A 15,934-nucleotide genomic window follows, 5' to 3' on the forward strand; every position below is an offset into this window, starting at 1 on the left:
TCTCCATATTGTCAAATAGATTTTAAAGTATGTTTTTGACTAAAATGGAGTTAAATAAAAATCCTGTATCATGGGTCCTGCAGAAAAACTCCAAATATTTGTACAGTCAGTATCACATTTCTGAATAATCCATGAGCCATATGAAAGATTAAATATTAGAAAGTATTTTGAATTGATTCAGTGGAGACATGGAGAATCAAAACACACAATTTGCAGCCTAGACAGTACTGAGGAGAATGTGTATTACTTTAAATGCTTCTGGTTTTTGTCATTGCATACCATCTCCACTTATCCATTGATCATACATGTGAGAACCTGCTGTGCTCCTGGAATCATGCATGCCATGCTGAGCCAGACAGACTCTGCTTCCCAGAGCTCAGGGCAATAGAGGAAGGGGGAGAGCAGTCAAGGAATTGCTTATGACTATGTTATCATGAATTTTTAAAGGCTTTTCTGAAAACATAACATGTTTACATAAAACTAAAGTATTCCCAAACTGTATTTCCAATTATAGATGCATATATTAATGAATTCATAACATTAACAACTTCACTTCTTAAAATTTATAATACAGAACCCAAGTAATCTGATTAAGACTTAGAGAGGGGATGATAATATCCACTCAACCATCTGGTAAGTACATTTATAGCTTTTTGAGGAATCTACATATTGTTTTCCACTGTGGTCTGATTAGATTACATTCCTACCAATGGCATAGAATGGGTTCCTTGCGAGCAATTCCCTGTACCTGTTTTCACAGTGACTATCATGAGATAGAATCTCAGTACAGTTTTTATTTGCATTTATAGTCATAAAATAATTAATATGAATTATAATTTTAAAAGTGACAGGTAAAATAGATTGTAGCAGTCCATAGAGAACATTATCTTCTCTTGGACAGCCTACATAAAACCCAAATGTAGTCACCATAAAGGAATAAATCATAGACTTGATCAAAATTCTCTTCTAAAATCAGATGGGGTGATAGAGGCAAGGATGAGTAGAAAAAAGGAAGAACACAAGGTTTAAAAATTGATAAGCTGTCAGGGTTCCCTGCCCTGTGGTAAGTCCTAGGTCCTCCCCTCTCCCTCCATATCTAGGAAGAAGAACATCCAAACTGGCTAGGCTCCCACCAAGCCAGCACATTAAGTAGGACAAAACCCCGTGCCATTGTCCTTGAGGAATGGGGGGAGGGGGAGAAGGGTGGGAGGACGGGGAGAAGAGTGGGAGGAAGGGGAGAAGAGTGGGAGGAGGGGGAGGGAAATGGGAGGTTGGGAGGAGGTGGAAATTTGTTTTTTTTTATTCTCCTTTTATCAATAAAAAAATAAAAGGAAAAAAAAGAAAAAAATAAAACTGACAAAACGCCCCCCCAAAAAATTGATAAGCATGTAGAACATCCAAATTCACAAGAATACCCCCTTACGATGTTCAAAATTTGGCATGATTCTCTCTCTCTCTCTCTCTCTCTCTCTCTCTCTCTCTCTCTCTCTCTCTCTCTGTGTGTGTGTGTGTGTGTAAAACTAGTTGCTAACATTTGTAAAGGAATATGAATAAATGCCAATTATAAATAACTAGCAGGAGGGGCATATAATTAGAAAACGATATCACTATTTATACATATATCACTAAGACAGTTTCTTAGATCTGTTGTATAGCCCATACTTTAAAAAGTTTTAAAAGCGGGTAGGCAAAGCAATGTACTCAGTTCAATACCTAACCCTGTCCATTTGCAATGACTCACACTGGGAACTTTATATTCAGAGACCTGTGCTACAACACGAAGGCACAAACCCCAGAAACCTGAGCAGAGAGCATAGCTGGTTGTTAGTAAAGGCATTTCTTTGGCCCGTGTTTCTTGGGCTATGTGTGGGGAGTGTGTACTGCTGGGGAACATGCACACACCATGGAAGGTCTTCTCATCACTGCTGTGCAGGAGGAGGGTTGCACACAGAACCAGCCACAGAGGACACAGTGGGAGCACAACATCTGTACTCCAGAGCCTCTGACCTTAAGACTTCATCTGGGCCCTGTGTCTAAAGTCACCTTTGGTTTTCCATCTCAGGATCTTACTATATACTACACCTCACTGTTTTCTGCAGCCGTATCTGTTTGTTCCCCTTCTTTAACTTGGTCGTGGCTAATGTGCTCTTCCTTTCCCACTTTTACCAGGTTCAAGCTCAGCGGATTGATCTGAGACCCTTCTTCTCTGTCATAAGAATTTAACGCTGTCTATTTGCCCCTAAGCCTCTCTTTAGATATAACACCCCCAATTCGATCTATTTGTGCATTTGCGCTCTTATTTTCTTTCCATAAAAACATTTTTGACTTCTTTCGTGACTCCTCCTTGACCCGTCTGCAATTTAGAAATACACTACCTCATTTCCAGATATCTTGGGAATTTCCAGGTATCTTTGCTGCTAATGATTTCTGGCTTAATCCTTTTATGATCCAAGAACAAAGTTTATATTATTTTAATTTTTAAGTTTATATGATTATTTTCATAACTCAGGGTATGGTCTTTTGTCCATGTGTACTTGAAAACACTTATCTGCTCTTGGTTGGAGTGTTGCAAGAATGTTAACAGGCTAAGATTGTTCACAGCTATAATTATGTATCTGTATGTTTCTTTTTTAAAGTTTATCTGGGGTTTCAAAGCATAACAATGTCTAACAGAATTTGCTATTCTAATACTGTCTTCAGTGTTCTTACTCTTTATCATTATACAACCATCATTTCTTAAATACCTTCAGTGCCCTAAACAGAAACTCTGTTTCTGAAAAAGTAGCTTATCTGAAACCCTTGTGTTCCTGAATCTATTTTTTCCCTATGTGTTCCCCACAGGCCGTATAAATACACCCAGGCAATATTGGTACCTTCGAATTACAGATTTATCATAGTGCGTTTATCCACATTGAACCAACATTAGCATTTCTTTCTTTTCATGACTGCATACTTTTCTTCATGGTAAGCATAGCCCTGAGCTGCTGTACATATAAGCATATGACCCTTGGTTCAAGCCTTTGTTTTCAATATTTTAGGATTATAAACAGAAATGATCATAATATCTGTAACTCTTTGAGGAACTGACGAATTGTTTTTTAAAGTAGCTGTGTTTTTAATATTCCATTTCAACACCAACCTCACTTCTGTTTCTTTTTAATCCTAGTAACTATGAACTATGGCTCATTATAATCTTGATTTTCCTAAAAATATTGAACTTCTTTTAAAGTGATGACTAGTCATTTGTATGTCTTCTTTGGAGAATTCCTGATGACCCAAGTCCTTTACTCACATTTAAATTGCATTTTTGGTCTTCCATGTCATATTTTAAAAGTATTATCAATCACACAGTTTAGCAACATTTCCCCTGGGTTTTCCTTTCGTTTTCTTGGTGATACTATGATGGACAAAAGTTTCTGATGTCTAGGAATTCCAAGTTGCCTGTCCATGCTATGGTTGCTCATGCCTTTGCTGTTATATCTAAGACTTCATGGTTGCATCTAAGGCTACAAAGGTTTTATGACTTTAGTTTAACTATTGGAATTATCAATCCATTTTGAATTAATTTGTTATATATTGTGTAAAGTAGTTTGCCTAAAAACTAAATATTTAACTTTTACAGAGTCAAAGAGTAAGAAGCAGGATGAATCTTTCAAAAGTTGACACATCAAAAAATTTAGGGCTATCATTTAAAACACATGTGTGTACAGGGAAGATATCAAAACCAGGAGATGAACGCACAGAAGTGACACCCTCGACAAAGACACAGACTCAATGAAAGCATCTTCATGGATCACCCTGGGAAGGGGAAATAGATGAGACCTCCCAGGTAAACTGGGGCTGATGGTGGTGGGACAGTAGAGGGGAGGGGATGGGGGGTGAGAACATGAGGGAACATGAATGAGGATGGTCGAGTTGGGGGAGGGGCAGAGTGGGAGAGCAATGAAAAAGATAGCTCAATAGAGGAAGTCATTATGGAGTTAGGGAGAAACCTGGTGATTAGGAAATTTCCAGAAATCTACATGGATGACCCCAGCTAAGACTTCTAACAATAGTGGAGAGGGTACCTGAACTGGCCTTCCCATGTAATCAGATTGCTGATTACCCTAACCGTCATCATAGAGCATTCATCCAGTAACTGATGGAAGCAGATGGAGTGATCCACAGGCAAACACTAAGTCTACCTCCAGGAGTCCAGTAGAAGAGAGGGAGGAGGGATTATATGAGCAAGGGGAGTGAAGATTATAATGGGGAAATCCACAGAAACAGCTGACCTGAGGTTGTGGAAGCTCAAGGATTCAAGACATACAGCTGGGGAGCCTTCATGGGATCAGAATAGACCCCCTGCATGTGGGCAACAGTTGTGTAGCTAGGTCTATTTTAGGTGCCCCTGAGAGTGGCACCAGGATCTATCCCTGATGGTGCATGAGCTGGCTTTTTGGAGCCAATGGGCTCCAAAGGAATGCCCTATGTTGGCATGCCTTGCTCAGTCTTGATGCACGGAGGGGCTTGGTCCTATCTCAACTTGATGTGCCAAGCTTCGTTGACTCCCCATAGGAGCCTGACCCTATCTAAAAAGTAGACGGAAGGTGGGTTATGGTGGTGGAGGTTGGAGGAAGTAGGAGGAGGGGAGGGAGTTGGAACTGTGGTTGGCATGTAAAATGAATAAAAGTTTAAAATTGAAAACAAGAGAAAGCGGCGCCTGAGGCAGTGACTGAAATGGCCATGTTTGCCATCTGTCTTGATGAACAAAGAAGCGGGGACTCAAGTGCTTTCCTGGTGCAAGGTACAGTCATCCCTTCAGGGATTGTCCCGAGAAATGCCTGACTTTACTCCTTAAAATCTGATCTTCTACAGTTTTGACGTACCCTTACCGAGAAAGATTAAGTCTTGGGACATCGGTTGAATTTTCTCAAACATGACCACATTTCAGGAAAGCAAATACAACCCCCAATGCTCTCAAAGGTGCTTTCCTTCCTCTATACCTAGATTGTGCAGCTGCACACTGTGCCACAACAATGAAGCTGATTGCACACTCAAAATGACCAGGGGCTTCAAAAAAGGTTAATAAATAAGAAAGAAATCTTTTTTTTTTAAAAAAAGTCTGTAAATGCTTCCAATTTATGAAATTGTTTGACTTGATGCACAAAGAAAAATTCAGTCAATAATACTTTCACAGTCATGTTTCTGATATTGGTGTGGCTTATTAAAATTGTAGGATCTCTTCAGGAATAGAACTGATTGTGATAGATTTTGAAGTCTGTTTGATCTTTTGTTCATTTTTTTGCCAGGGGAAACTAAAGAAGAGGGAGGGAATTACTTTTCCCTTAGTGCAAGGTACTAGTCTGAGTGTTTTGATCCTGTTATCTCATTTATTTCTCAAACGACCGCAGTGGCAAGTATTATCAACTTCATTCTTAGTACCGAAGAATTGAAGGCCAGGAGAGACGAGCAACTTGTCTGAAGTGATACAGAGTAATTTTCATAGATAGAATTTGAACTCATGACTTATTGTAAAATCACTATGCTTTATAATATACTGGAGTGTTCCGGTCAGAAAGCTGTCCCCAGCAAGGACCTCAGGCTTGGGAATGTGTGGCTTGATATTCATGAAGTGACAAGAGCAATGGACACCGAAACTAATACATCATTTCATACCATTTGTCTTTCAGAATCAGGACTGCTCGGTATGTCTAGAAAAAGTATGTGCGAATGAGTCAATGTAATTAGCTATTCCACATAATCGCTGATCACAGCAGAAAACATCGTGGTTTAGGTGGGTATGCTCTTCCCGCAATGGGCTTTGTAGTCTGATGTTTAGGAATTTCTGTTACAAAAATAGCTCAGTGGTGAAGAAAGGAACAGAGGTGGAGGCTACAAGATCACAGGCTGGCGAAAATGATCCAATTTTAGCTCGAGTCTTTGTGAGTGGCTGCCAACCATCCACTTTTGTTTCCAGAGGAACCTGTGGCTGCTGGGATGATGCCGACACGTGTTGTCTGTTATCCAGCTGGCATCAAATCAGGTTAGCAGTTGCGTCGGGCCAAATTGGGAGAGTGCTATCGTCTGGTGCTGTTGCTCACTAGGAATGGCAAAGCAGGGCTATTATGTCAAGGGATGAAGTCCAGCCTCCCTTTTCCTAACAAAACACAGGCGCAGAAACAAAGACTAAAACTTGGGCTGAATGTTGGGGTAAGTTCTAATTCTAGAGAGAAACTGAATGCTGCAGAGGTTTGTTCTAGAGTTCTAGGCTTCCAGAGGCACAGAGGACCTCACAAAAGCTGCGTACCATAATCGCAGCACCAACACCCCCAATGCTTGTTACCGTCTCACCAGATCCTGTAAAATTAGCTCCATACTTCAGGGCCTGTGAATGAAGCCTCCACTAGACTTCCTCCCTCACTCTCTGCTCCTTTCAGAATTTAAGGCATGGGACAGGTTCTGGAGGCCACGGCTCAGGGAGCAAAACACTTGCTGAACAAGCAGGAGCACCTGCATTCAAATCCCCACTGCCCACGCAAACCTTGACTAGGTAGTAGGAACCTGAAATTTCATCTCTCCTTGAGCCTCATGGTAAGTGGGGACAAGAGAATTCCCTGAAGCTCAGGGGCCAGCTAGCTCTGGCAAACATAGAGAGGTTGTCTCAGATAAAGTAGGTGAGGATAACATCTCAAGGTTGTCTTCTTACTTCTATATGTGTCTATCTACATATGAATAAGCACCCACACCACCCTCCAACATGCTTATGTCATTTATATCTACACACAACTATGAATGAAAATGTTTTTAAAGACTTATAAGAATAGTAGGCACGGGATTAGCAACCCGGTGGACAGAGCTTCAATCGCTCCATTTTTCCACTCACTCAGCAAACACTCACTAAAACCCAGATATAGTGACTTTTTCTTTGGTTTTAGAACATAGTTTTAAGTGGCAGGAGATTTGGCTTAGAGGTTAATAGCACTTGCTGCTTTTGCAGAGGACCTGGATTTGTTTTCCAGCAGCCGTACTGTAGCTCACAACTGTTTGTTACTACTCCAATTCCAGGGGATCCAAAGCCCTCCTCTCATCTCACTGGGCATGTGTGTGGTATACATACATACATACATACACACACACACAGAGTCAAGAAACATAATAAATATATATATATATTTTAAATAAAAGAATATAATTTAGGCTTAAGTGTTGCTGATATTTTCTTCATATATATGCTTAGTTTATTTGATTTAACATTTATTTCGAATCAATCAATAAACAAATAAGAGTTAAGTGTCAATTCCTTTACTTGATCAAAGACTATTATTGCCTCTTATGAAGCAGGGACTCACTATGTATATATTCCAGGATGGTCTCAATTTATGATCCTGTCGCCCCAGCCTCCTGCATTCTGAGGTTACAAAACTGTGTTTTCTTGCTTGATCATACAATATTTTTTATCACCACAAATTTTTTTCCATTACTATAATTTATTTAAATTCAATATAAAATGATGTGTAAATGTTTGTGAAATTAAGGAATACTCTTGAATGCTGGCTATGCCTTGATGGGTAGAGAACTTTTTACCAACCCTAATGACCTGAGTGTAATCTCTGGAACCCCAGATGGTAAAAGGAGAGAGATGACTTCCAGAAGTTATTTTCTGACCTACACACACACACACACTCTCTCTCTCTCTCTCTCTCTCTCTCTCTCTCTCTCTCTCTCTCTCTCTCTTTCTCTCTCTCTCTCTAAAGTAAATGCATATCAATTTATTAATACAGAACCACTTTTTTATATTATCACATATTTGAAGGTGACTAGCATATGATAGAAGCAACACAGAAAGTTTATATGGTGACTCACAATAACCATATAAAGTCTGTTATATTTATATTTTATACACATGAGCACCAGGTCTCAGAAAGGTTCATTGACTTGCTCTATATGCAAGCAGTGTTGTCCAAAAACATGTACTGTGCTTTGACCAGCACAACTCTTTTTTTTCCCCTCATTCTCGGCCACATTTCAGGATGCAACCCTTGGAATTCACTTCCTTCTGGTGTTGCATCCGATTTACAAAACTCAGCTTTGCTTGTCTCCTGCTTCCCCTTAAAAGTGTCACTTGCTTCCTGGAGAGCCTCCACATTCAGTGCTGTGGAACTACTTTTGTGAAAAAGGATGAGAGGGATAAGCCTTGGAATGAAGTGATCTTATCAACCCAGGACCCAGGAAGGTGTCCACAAATGTCTTACAAATGGGCTTCAGCTTTTCCTACCTCTCAGGACCGAGTTGAGGGGTGCTGTTTTAGCAGTTGTTCGGCAGGGCGGTGTGGCTGGGGTTGGGAAGAATAAATTCTTATAATGCATGGTAAACTTGGACCAATGGCAGGAGGAGATATAGGCTGGAGCAATTAAAGACCTCCGGGAAGATTAAAGTCCTTCTTCTTTCCCACCCTTTAGATTGTTGCACAATGTAGGCAGTTTCCTGTCAGCTGTCCAGACGCCAAAAAGCCGACTCTGCATTTCCACTTATCTATAAAGCATTCCCAATCTCATGCCTGCCTTATGCCTTTTCCCCTCATTCCTCTGATTGTTGCTGTTTTAGGACTTTCCTTCCCAAGGAAACATTAGCCTCAGTCTGTTCATGAGAATCATTGAGATGCAATAGTGCTTGCACAGATGTTTCCGGATTCAATAGGCTCACAACCCCACTTTTCTACCGTATCTCACTCAGAGACATTTCCAGGGATACTCTCACAAGACCCCAAAGGACCACATTTAGTTTGAACCCTCTACTCCACGTGAACATTTTTCTTCAGGATTCCTTGAAACATTCCTCTAACTTTCCTTTTGCTTACTTTTTACTCATTTGTAAGTCATTTGTGGACTCTGTATCCTTGACCACATGCAAAATGTTGAACTTCAGTAGAATTGTTCTTTATGCTCCCTTTTCTTCCTTCTTCTCATTAGCTATTTTATCTACACCTGATTTTACCTACCTGCACTTTGATAGAGTCTGAATCCATTTGATTATTATAAACCTCTTTCCTCAAATTCATGATTTCTCTTCCTATCTGAGTACCCTATAAATACATTGCATTTGTCATACCCAAAGTTATATTTGTACCTCTAGGCCTGTGTCTGTATCAGATCTTTCATTTATACTTCAAAATTCTCTTTTTCTCCCTTAAGCACCGCATTTTGTGCTCTGGAAGACAGACCTGAGCTGGGTAGCACAAAGCGTTCCTTGTTCTCCAGCTTTTCATTGAATCCAGTCCTAACATACACTGTATGTCAGATGCATCACAGACTTGAAATGTGAACACTATTGCTTCAGCATAATCTTGGAATGGTCAGAGTAAGCTGGTTATGTCCCTTGACATATGGACACAATTCCTGCTAGGCAGTCTTTCTAAGCAAATATCCTAGATTCTTATGACTGATGGCATTTAGATTCTGTCACATTAGGTAATTATCTCCTTTTTATCGCTCATGAAACTACTGTGGATAGTCTGTTTCTCTATCCCTAATGGTAGTCTTCGTTTCTTTTAGATAATCAGTAGGTGCTTACAGATTAAGTATGTGCTCATATGCATGCCAGATAGAAAGAGGACATGCAATATTAAGATTGCCCTCAACTTCAAAGAATTGATAGCTCATTTGAACCTAATACTACTGTGTGGAAAAAACAGATTATTCAGAATGATGTGTTAGCTGGGTTTTTTGCCAACCTGACACAAACTTAGGCATAAACTGATAGACATGTCTTGATCAGCGGTTGATGTAGAAGGGCTTAGCCTATTGTGGGTGGAGCCACCAATGGAAAGGTTGTCCTGGATTGTGTAAGAAAGCAGGTCAAGCAAGTCACCCGACACTGGGTAGTCAGCAGAATTTCTCCACGACCTCTGCTTCAGTTATGCCCCCCCCCCCCGTTCCTGCTGTGAATTCCTGCCATGGCTTTACCTGATGATGGGCCATATGCCATATAAATGTTTTCTTCTACACATTACTTTTGGCCATTTTTTATCACAACAATAGAAAACAAACAGAGATAAAAGTTTTTACAAGGTTCATGGGATATTGCTGTGGCAGATATGACCATATTTTGGGGTGGATGGTGGAATGACTTTGGAATGTTTGGCAGGAACAGACATTGAGTTCTCAGAGTTTAATGACCTGTTGTTGTGAGCGCTTGACAGATAGGAATGCTGAAGGAAATGCAGAGGATGAAGAACTGGCTTATGAAGTTTCAGAAGGAACAAAGATCATAACTGCCATTTGTGTGATCTTTTGTATTTAGAGTATGTGACGTTCTGGTCAGCTGGATCTGAGAATCAGCTGTAATTAACAAGAGACTAGCACTACAGAAGTGAAATTTCAAAATTCTACCCTTCACCTTCTTCATTCTCAACAACTTCCAAGTTGTTGGCATCCACCTAGATATTCAACAGATACAGGATGATGGTGCATATACAGAATGGGACATTTTTCAGCTATAAAAATGGCCTCAGCTGGGCACCCGCCTTTAATCCCAGCACCTGGGAGGCAGAGACAAGCAGATCTCTGTGAGTATGAGGCCAACCTGGTCTACAAGAGTTAGTTTCATGACAGACTCTAAAGATACAGAGAAACCTTGTCTCAAAAAACAAAAACAAAAAATGGCCTCATGAAAAGTGCAGGCAAATGAATAAAAGTGAAAAAATTACATTGAGAGGTGTCATTCAAACCCCTAAAGACATATTCAACATGTTCTTTCATATATGGGGGTCATAGATTTAAATCTTTAGGTTTAACAGGGAGTATGCATAGGATCTAGTCAGATAGAAATGGGCTAATGGTGGAGAAGGTGAATTTATGGAGTAGGTAGTAGAATATAGGTGAAATGAACATAATGTTGGGGGATGCTGAAGGCAGAAAAGTTTAAAGGTACTGAAGTGATAAGGATCTAGAAATAAGGAGGCAGGGGAAGGCTTAACTAAATGAAGTATCCATGAAGAATCTACCTAGAAATCTGCCATCTTTCAATCCAAGTGAAAAAGGAAGAAAAACAGAATATATGAGGACAGGTAGAAGATGCAGGGAGATAAGGGTCTAAGCAGAGAGAATGATAGAATGATAGGCAAGGGAAATAAGAAAGGTGGGTAGTGGGTTAACAAAAACTAAGGATTTGTGACTAAGCTTTATGAAACCCCACTAGTTTATAAGACATTAAAGATATAATTATTTTAAGTAAAAGAAGTTTGAATGTAAGTATTCCATATTAACAACTTCTTCCAGAAGACATTCATTAGAACATCTCAGTGTTAAGTCTTGGTTAACTCCCTACAAGTTATTGGTTGGAGAGGCTCTAGTGTGCTTTGTTAGTCGAGAGAAACAAGCTAATTGGAAAAATATTCTTCGTGGCCTGTTATTTGGAATTTTGAATTTATTTTGCTTTCATAGTTTTTAAATCTGCCATTATACTTGCTAATACTATGTAACTACCATCAGTGACAGTTTTGTCAGACACAATGCCCCACAATACAAACTTATCATAGAACATGGCATTGTCAAAGACTGAGTGGCGAATTGAAAAGGGGATTGGCAGATGGAGTCTGGGACTGGGAATTGCTGCAGTTATCTTTGATGCTTGTAGTTTTGCTTATGCATATCCATTTTTGTCATGTTTATTTGGAAAGAAGGCCCAGAAATATTCATACTGTCAGTCTCTGGTTATTTAGGAGGTCTCCCAGACTGCTTTTTTCCTGTTACCCCTGAGAGTATTTCTTCTTTCTCTTCTGTTTTGCCCACTGTTTGGGTGTTTTCTTAACATCTATATTACTAGCTAGTTTTTATATCAACTTAACATGGACTAGAGACATATGGGAAAAGACTCCATCAATTGATTCATGGGGCATTTTATTGATGGTAGATATGTGGAGATTGGTACCCTTAGGAGATGGTCCTCCGTGCTATAAGAAAACTGATTGAACATATTGGGCAGTGGTGGTGCACACCTTTAATCCCAGCACTCGGGAGGCAGAGGCTGGCAGATCTCTGTGAGTTTGCGGCCAGTCTGGTCTACAAGAGTTCCAGGACAGATTCTAAAGCTACAGAGAAATACTGTCTTGAAAAATCAAAAGAAAAACAAACAAACAGAAACAAAAACCTGATGAGCAAACCTTGAGTGACAAACCAGAAAGCAGGACTGCTTCATGGTTTCGGCTTCAGTTCATGCCTCCAGGTCACTGCCTTGAGTTCCTGCCCAGACATCTTTCAGTGACAGAGTTTCAAGTGGAACTGTAAGCTTAAACACCTCGTCCATCCTCCCCAAATTGCTTTTGGTCGTGGGATTTTTACCACAGCAATAGGAACCATGATGAAGATATCAATATTTAGGAATTTCTGTTGTAAATAGCTGATGTGAAATATCCTTCTGTTTATGTGTTGCTTTGATGGGTAAAGTTATTTTGGACAATGGCTTATCGGAGTAAATCCAGGCTGAAAATATGAACAGATATGTATAGAGAGTAGGAAGAGTCAAAGGAATACCAGCCAGCTGCCAAGGAAACAAGACATGTAAAAAATGAGGTAATGTCACAGTCACGTGACAATACATAGACTAATAGGAATGGGTTAAGTTAAGATGTAAGAGCTAGCTAGAAATATGCCTGAGCCATTGGCCAACCAGTGTCATAATTACTATATTGTTGCTGTGTGATTATTTGGGAAAATGATAGCACAGTCTTAGTCTACAAGTAGTAATTTGTGGGACTTCAGTATTAGTAGAGGGCTACATAGACCGTTGTCTGACAACTCACTATTGCCATTTATTGGGAAGAATATGACACTTCTTCAAACAAATGCAAATTCAGTAGCATCAAGGACTACAGATGCTAAATGTAGAACATTATTTTGGCATATATGTATGCATGTTTGCATGAAGAGAAAGGTAGGGGAGCTGTCAGAGAACAGTATATAATGTCTCTTATGAGACAAAACAAAAATAATTGAAAAACAAACTTGGAGCATAGTGATGATGACTCGTACCACATTTTCTGATAGAATTCCAGAATCACCTTCTTTTTGAGGAATGGGTACACAATTTCTTTTCAGTTGTGGACAAATGCTTTTAGGTAAGACAGTATTTTATCTTACAATCACACCATGTCAAGCTAAAGCCATTGTTCTAAAAGACCTGCACCTTCTGCCACTTCAACAACCCCTGAGTGCTGACTGTTGGCTCATTTTTCTTTTCACCTGATGGGCTGGTGACAAGATACAAATTCATAGAAGCAGAAGCAGAATTATCTAAGACGACGGGCCATCGGTCAGCTGACCTTGGAAAAGTTAAAGCCAAAAGTGCATGACTGTCCTCACTGCAACCAGATCCAAGCTAGAATTTCAATTACACACACAGACTTATTCATAAGACTCCAAATATGAGGGTCATTTTAAGAATATTTATTAGATTTGTTATTGACAAAACACTTATTGATATCTCTGAGCCATTTGATTTTCAAGCTAATGATAGTGATTTTTAAGTTATGATTTAGAACAACTAAAAAGTGTGTGTGTGTGTGTGGTTAATGTATCAGTTGAACATGTTGGTGACTCTTTTAAATTCTATTCCTACTTGATTTGTAAAGCTTGGTTTCTCAAAGCTATCTATTTACTTTCTAGAGTCACCTTATGAAAGAAAGTGTGCTCGTACTCCAAACATTTTCTTCAGTCTCCCCATCCACATCCTGGAGAATAAGCCATTTAAGTTTTTCTCCAGACACTATGCGCTTCCTCATCTTTGCATTCTTTACTATTTAAATGCCATATTTTTCAATCTCAGTCAATCTCCTGTTTTTATTTTTTTTAAATGTTATCAGTGGAAATTGCCATTTGGGGCCACAAGAATTACCCTGGGAATTTAGTCAAATGTTAAGCTAATTCTATTCAATTCCATCTTAACTTATTTTTATTTTACTTTGTTAAGTTCAGTAAATTTGCTTTTTGTATTCTGCCTATTATCAAGAGTACAAGTCAGTGAGATGCCTCAGTGGGGAAAGGCACTTGCCACTAAGCCTGAGTACGCAAGTCTGATCCCAAGATTCACAGAGTGGAAGATAAAAATTGATTCTAGAAATTGTTTTCTGGCCTCCAAACACATTTACACACAAATAAAGAAATGTAATGAACTAGAAGATAAAGCTTAGTATGATGTGGCTTTGCTATTGAAGAAATGTAGACGTTACTGACATACAAGCATGACTGTGAAGTTCCTAATGCCAAGTGCAGCATATTTAATAGATAACACGCTATGCCAATCACTGGTTATTATTTATATAGTTGTTTTTGTATGAATGTGGTGTATATGTTTATGCATATGTGTGCCTGCATGGAGGTTAGCGGTGAATGAGGTCTGTCTTTGTCTATCACTCACAACCTTTTTATTTATTTATTTAAAGACAAATTTCTCATTGAACCTGCTGCTCACCATCTTGGTAGGATGGTCGGTCAGCAAGCATCTGGAATCTGCCTGTCTCAGAACCTCCTCTGCTCAACTCTGAAGTTACAAGGAATACACCATCAAAGTGGATTTCAGGTGTTTTCTGGTCAGCCAAACTTTGTTCTTTATACACGAGAAGCAAGCACTTTACACTCGAATCTCTCTTCCTAGCTGTGGATTAAGTGTTTTATATGGATCATTTCATTTTATATTTATGGCATCATCAGACAACATGAATTGTTTTCCTTTAAGATTAGGGAGTTGAGTTCCAGGGAGCTTTACTAACCAACGCTTAGCTATATAGCTCACAAGTGATTCAACCCAGACTAGGACGCAGGCATCCTGCATCTTAGATGCCCACCCCTTACTTACTTGACCCATATAACTTCAACGGGCCGACACATGTCACAAGTACAATTTTTATGCCATAGAAGACAGCTGTTTAAAATAGATGAAGTAGCACAGATTACTGGTTTTGAAATTCATAATGTAGACCAGATGAAAACATCTAAGGAACTAGTCGTGGTTGATTTTAGTTTAGTACTTGATGGAAACACATTATTTTTAAATGAGAAGAGGAATAGCAAAGAATGTTTAGGGAATTCCAAACAATTGTATAGAAATTAGGAGGAAACCAGTGTTAAACACAAATCCTCATACTTTGCATCACTGTTACATTTTTTTGCTGTTTTTTTAATTAATTTTTATTGAGCTCTACATTTTTCTCTGCTTCCCTCCTTGACTCTTTCTTCCACCCCCTCTTCAACCCTCCCCCAAGGTTCCCATGCTCCCAATTTACTCAGGAGATCTTGTCTTTTTCTAGTTTCTACTTCCCATGTAGATTAGATCTATGTAAGTCTCTCTTAGTGTCCTCATTGTTGTCTAAGTTCTCTGGGATTGTGATTTGTAGGCTGGTTTTCTTTGCTTTATTGTTACAATTTTACTGATAAAGTAAGTTTTGCAATTATTCCTAAATTGTAAAATTACACAGCATGGAAAACCACTGCAGATTAAAAAGCCTCTTCTGACTTGTGACTATGTTAAGAAAGATTATGATAGCATCCTGGGAAAGAGGGTCCACTGGCTAAGAAATCTTGCTTTATAAACAGGAATATCTGAGTCCAAAAATTAAGCACTCACAGAAAAAATCCCAAGTATAATAGCACATTCCTGTAATCTCAGCACTGGGAGACAGAAATGGTCCATCCTATGAGCTCAGTGACCAAAAGCTTGCAGTTCAGTTTAAGGCATCTCTTAAGGCATAGGAAGAAAGCAACAGAGGAGGACAATATGCATCCTGTTTTGGCCTTTCTAAGGATGAGCATGAACACATGACCTGTACACCCTTATGGATTCCTCCTCCCTCGCCCACAGCCTTCACAAACACTAAAATAGTATCCCTTTCTTTAAAAGAGGAGAAAGAAAATTATTGAAACCAGCACTTTTTACTATTGTCATTTGAATCATTATTTGC

General features: G+C 39.3%; 1 long non-coding RNA gene across 1 annotated transcript in view; it reads left to right on the forward strand.

Annotated features, from left to right (window-relative positions):
* Nucleotides 1-3,816: 3,816 nt before the first annotated feature.
* The window catches only part of LOC142856749 (uncharacterized), a 37,752-nt gene continuing 25,634 nt past the window's right edge, over nucleotides 3,817-15,934 (forward strand). The window contains exons 1-2 of the long non-coding RNA XR_012911716.1: nucleotides 3,817-3,829; nucleotides 5,673-5,776. This is a non-coding gene — a long non-coding RNA (uncharacterized LOC142856749). The remainder of the gene's footprint in view (nucleotides 3,830-5,672; nucleotides 5,777-15,934) is intronic.

This window comes from Microtus pennsylvanicus, chromosome 9 (genome assembly GCF_037038515.1).
Source record: "Microtus pennsylvanicus isolate mMicPen1 chromosome 9, mMicPen1.hap1, whole genome shotgun sequence".
NCBI classification, from domain to species: domain Eukaryota; kingdom Metazoa; phylum Chordata; class Mammalia; order Rodentia; family Cricetidae; genus Microtus; species Microtus pennsylvanicus.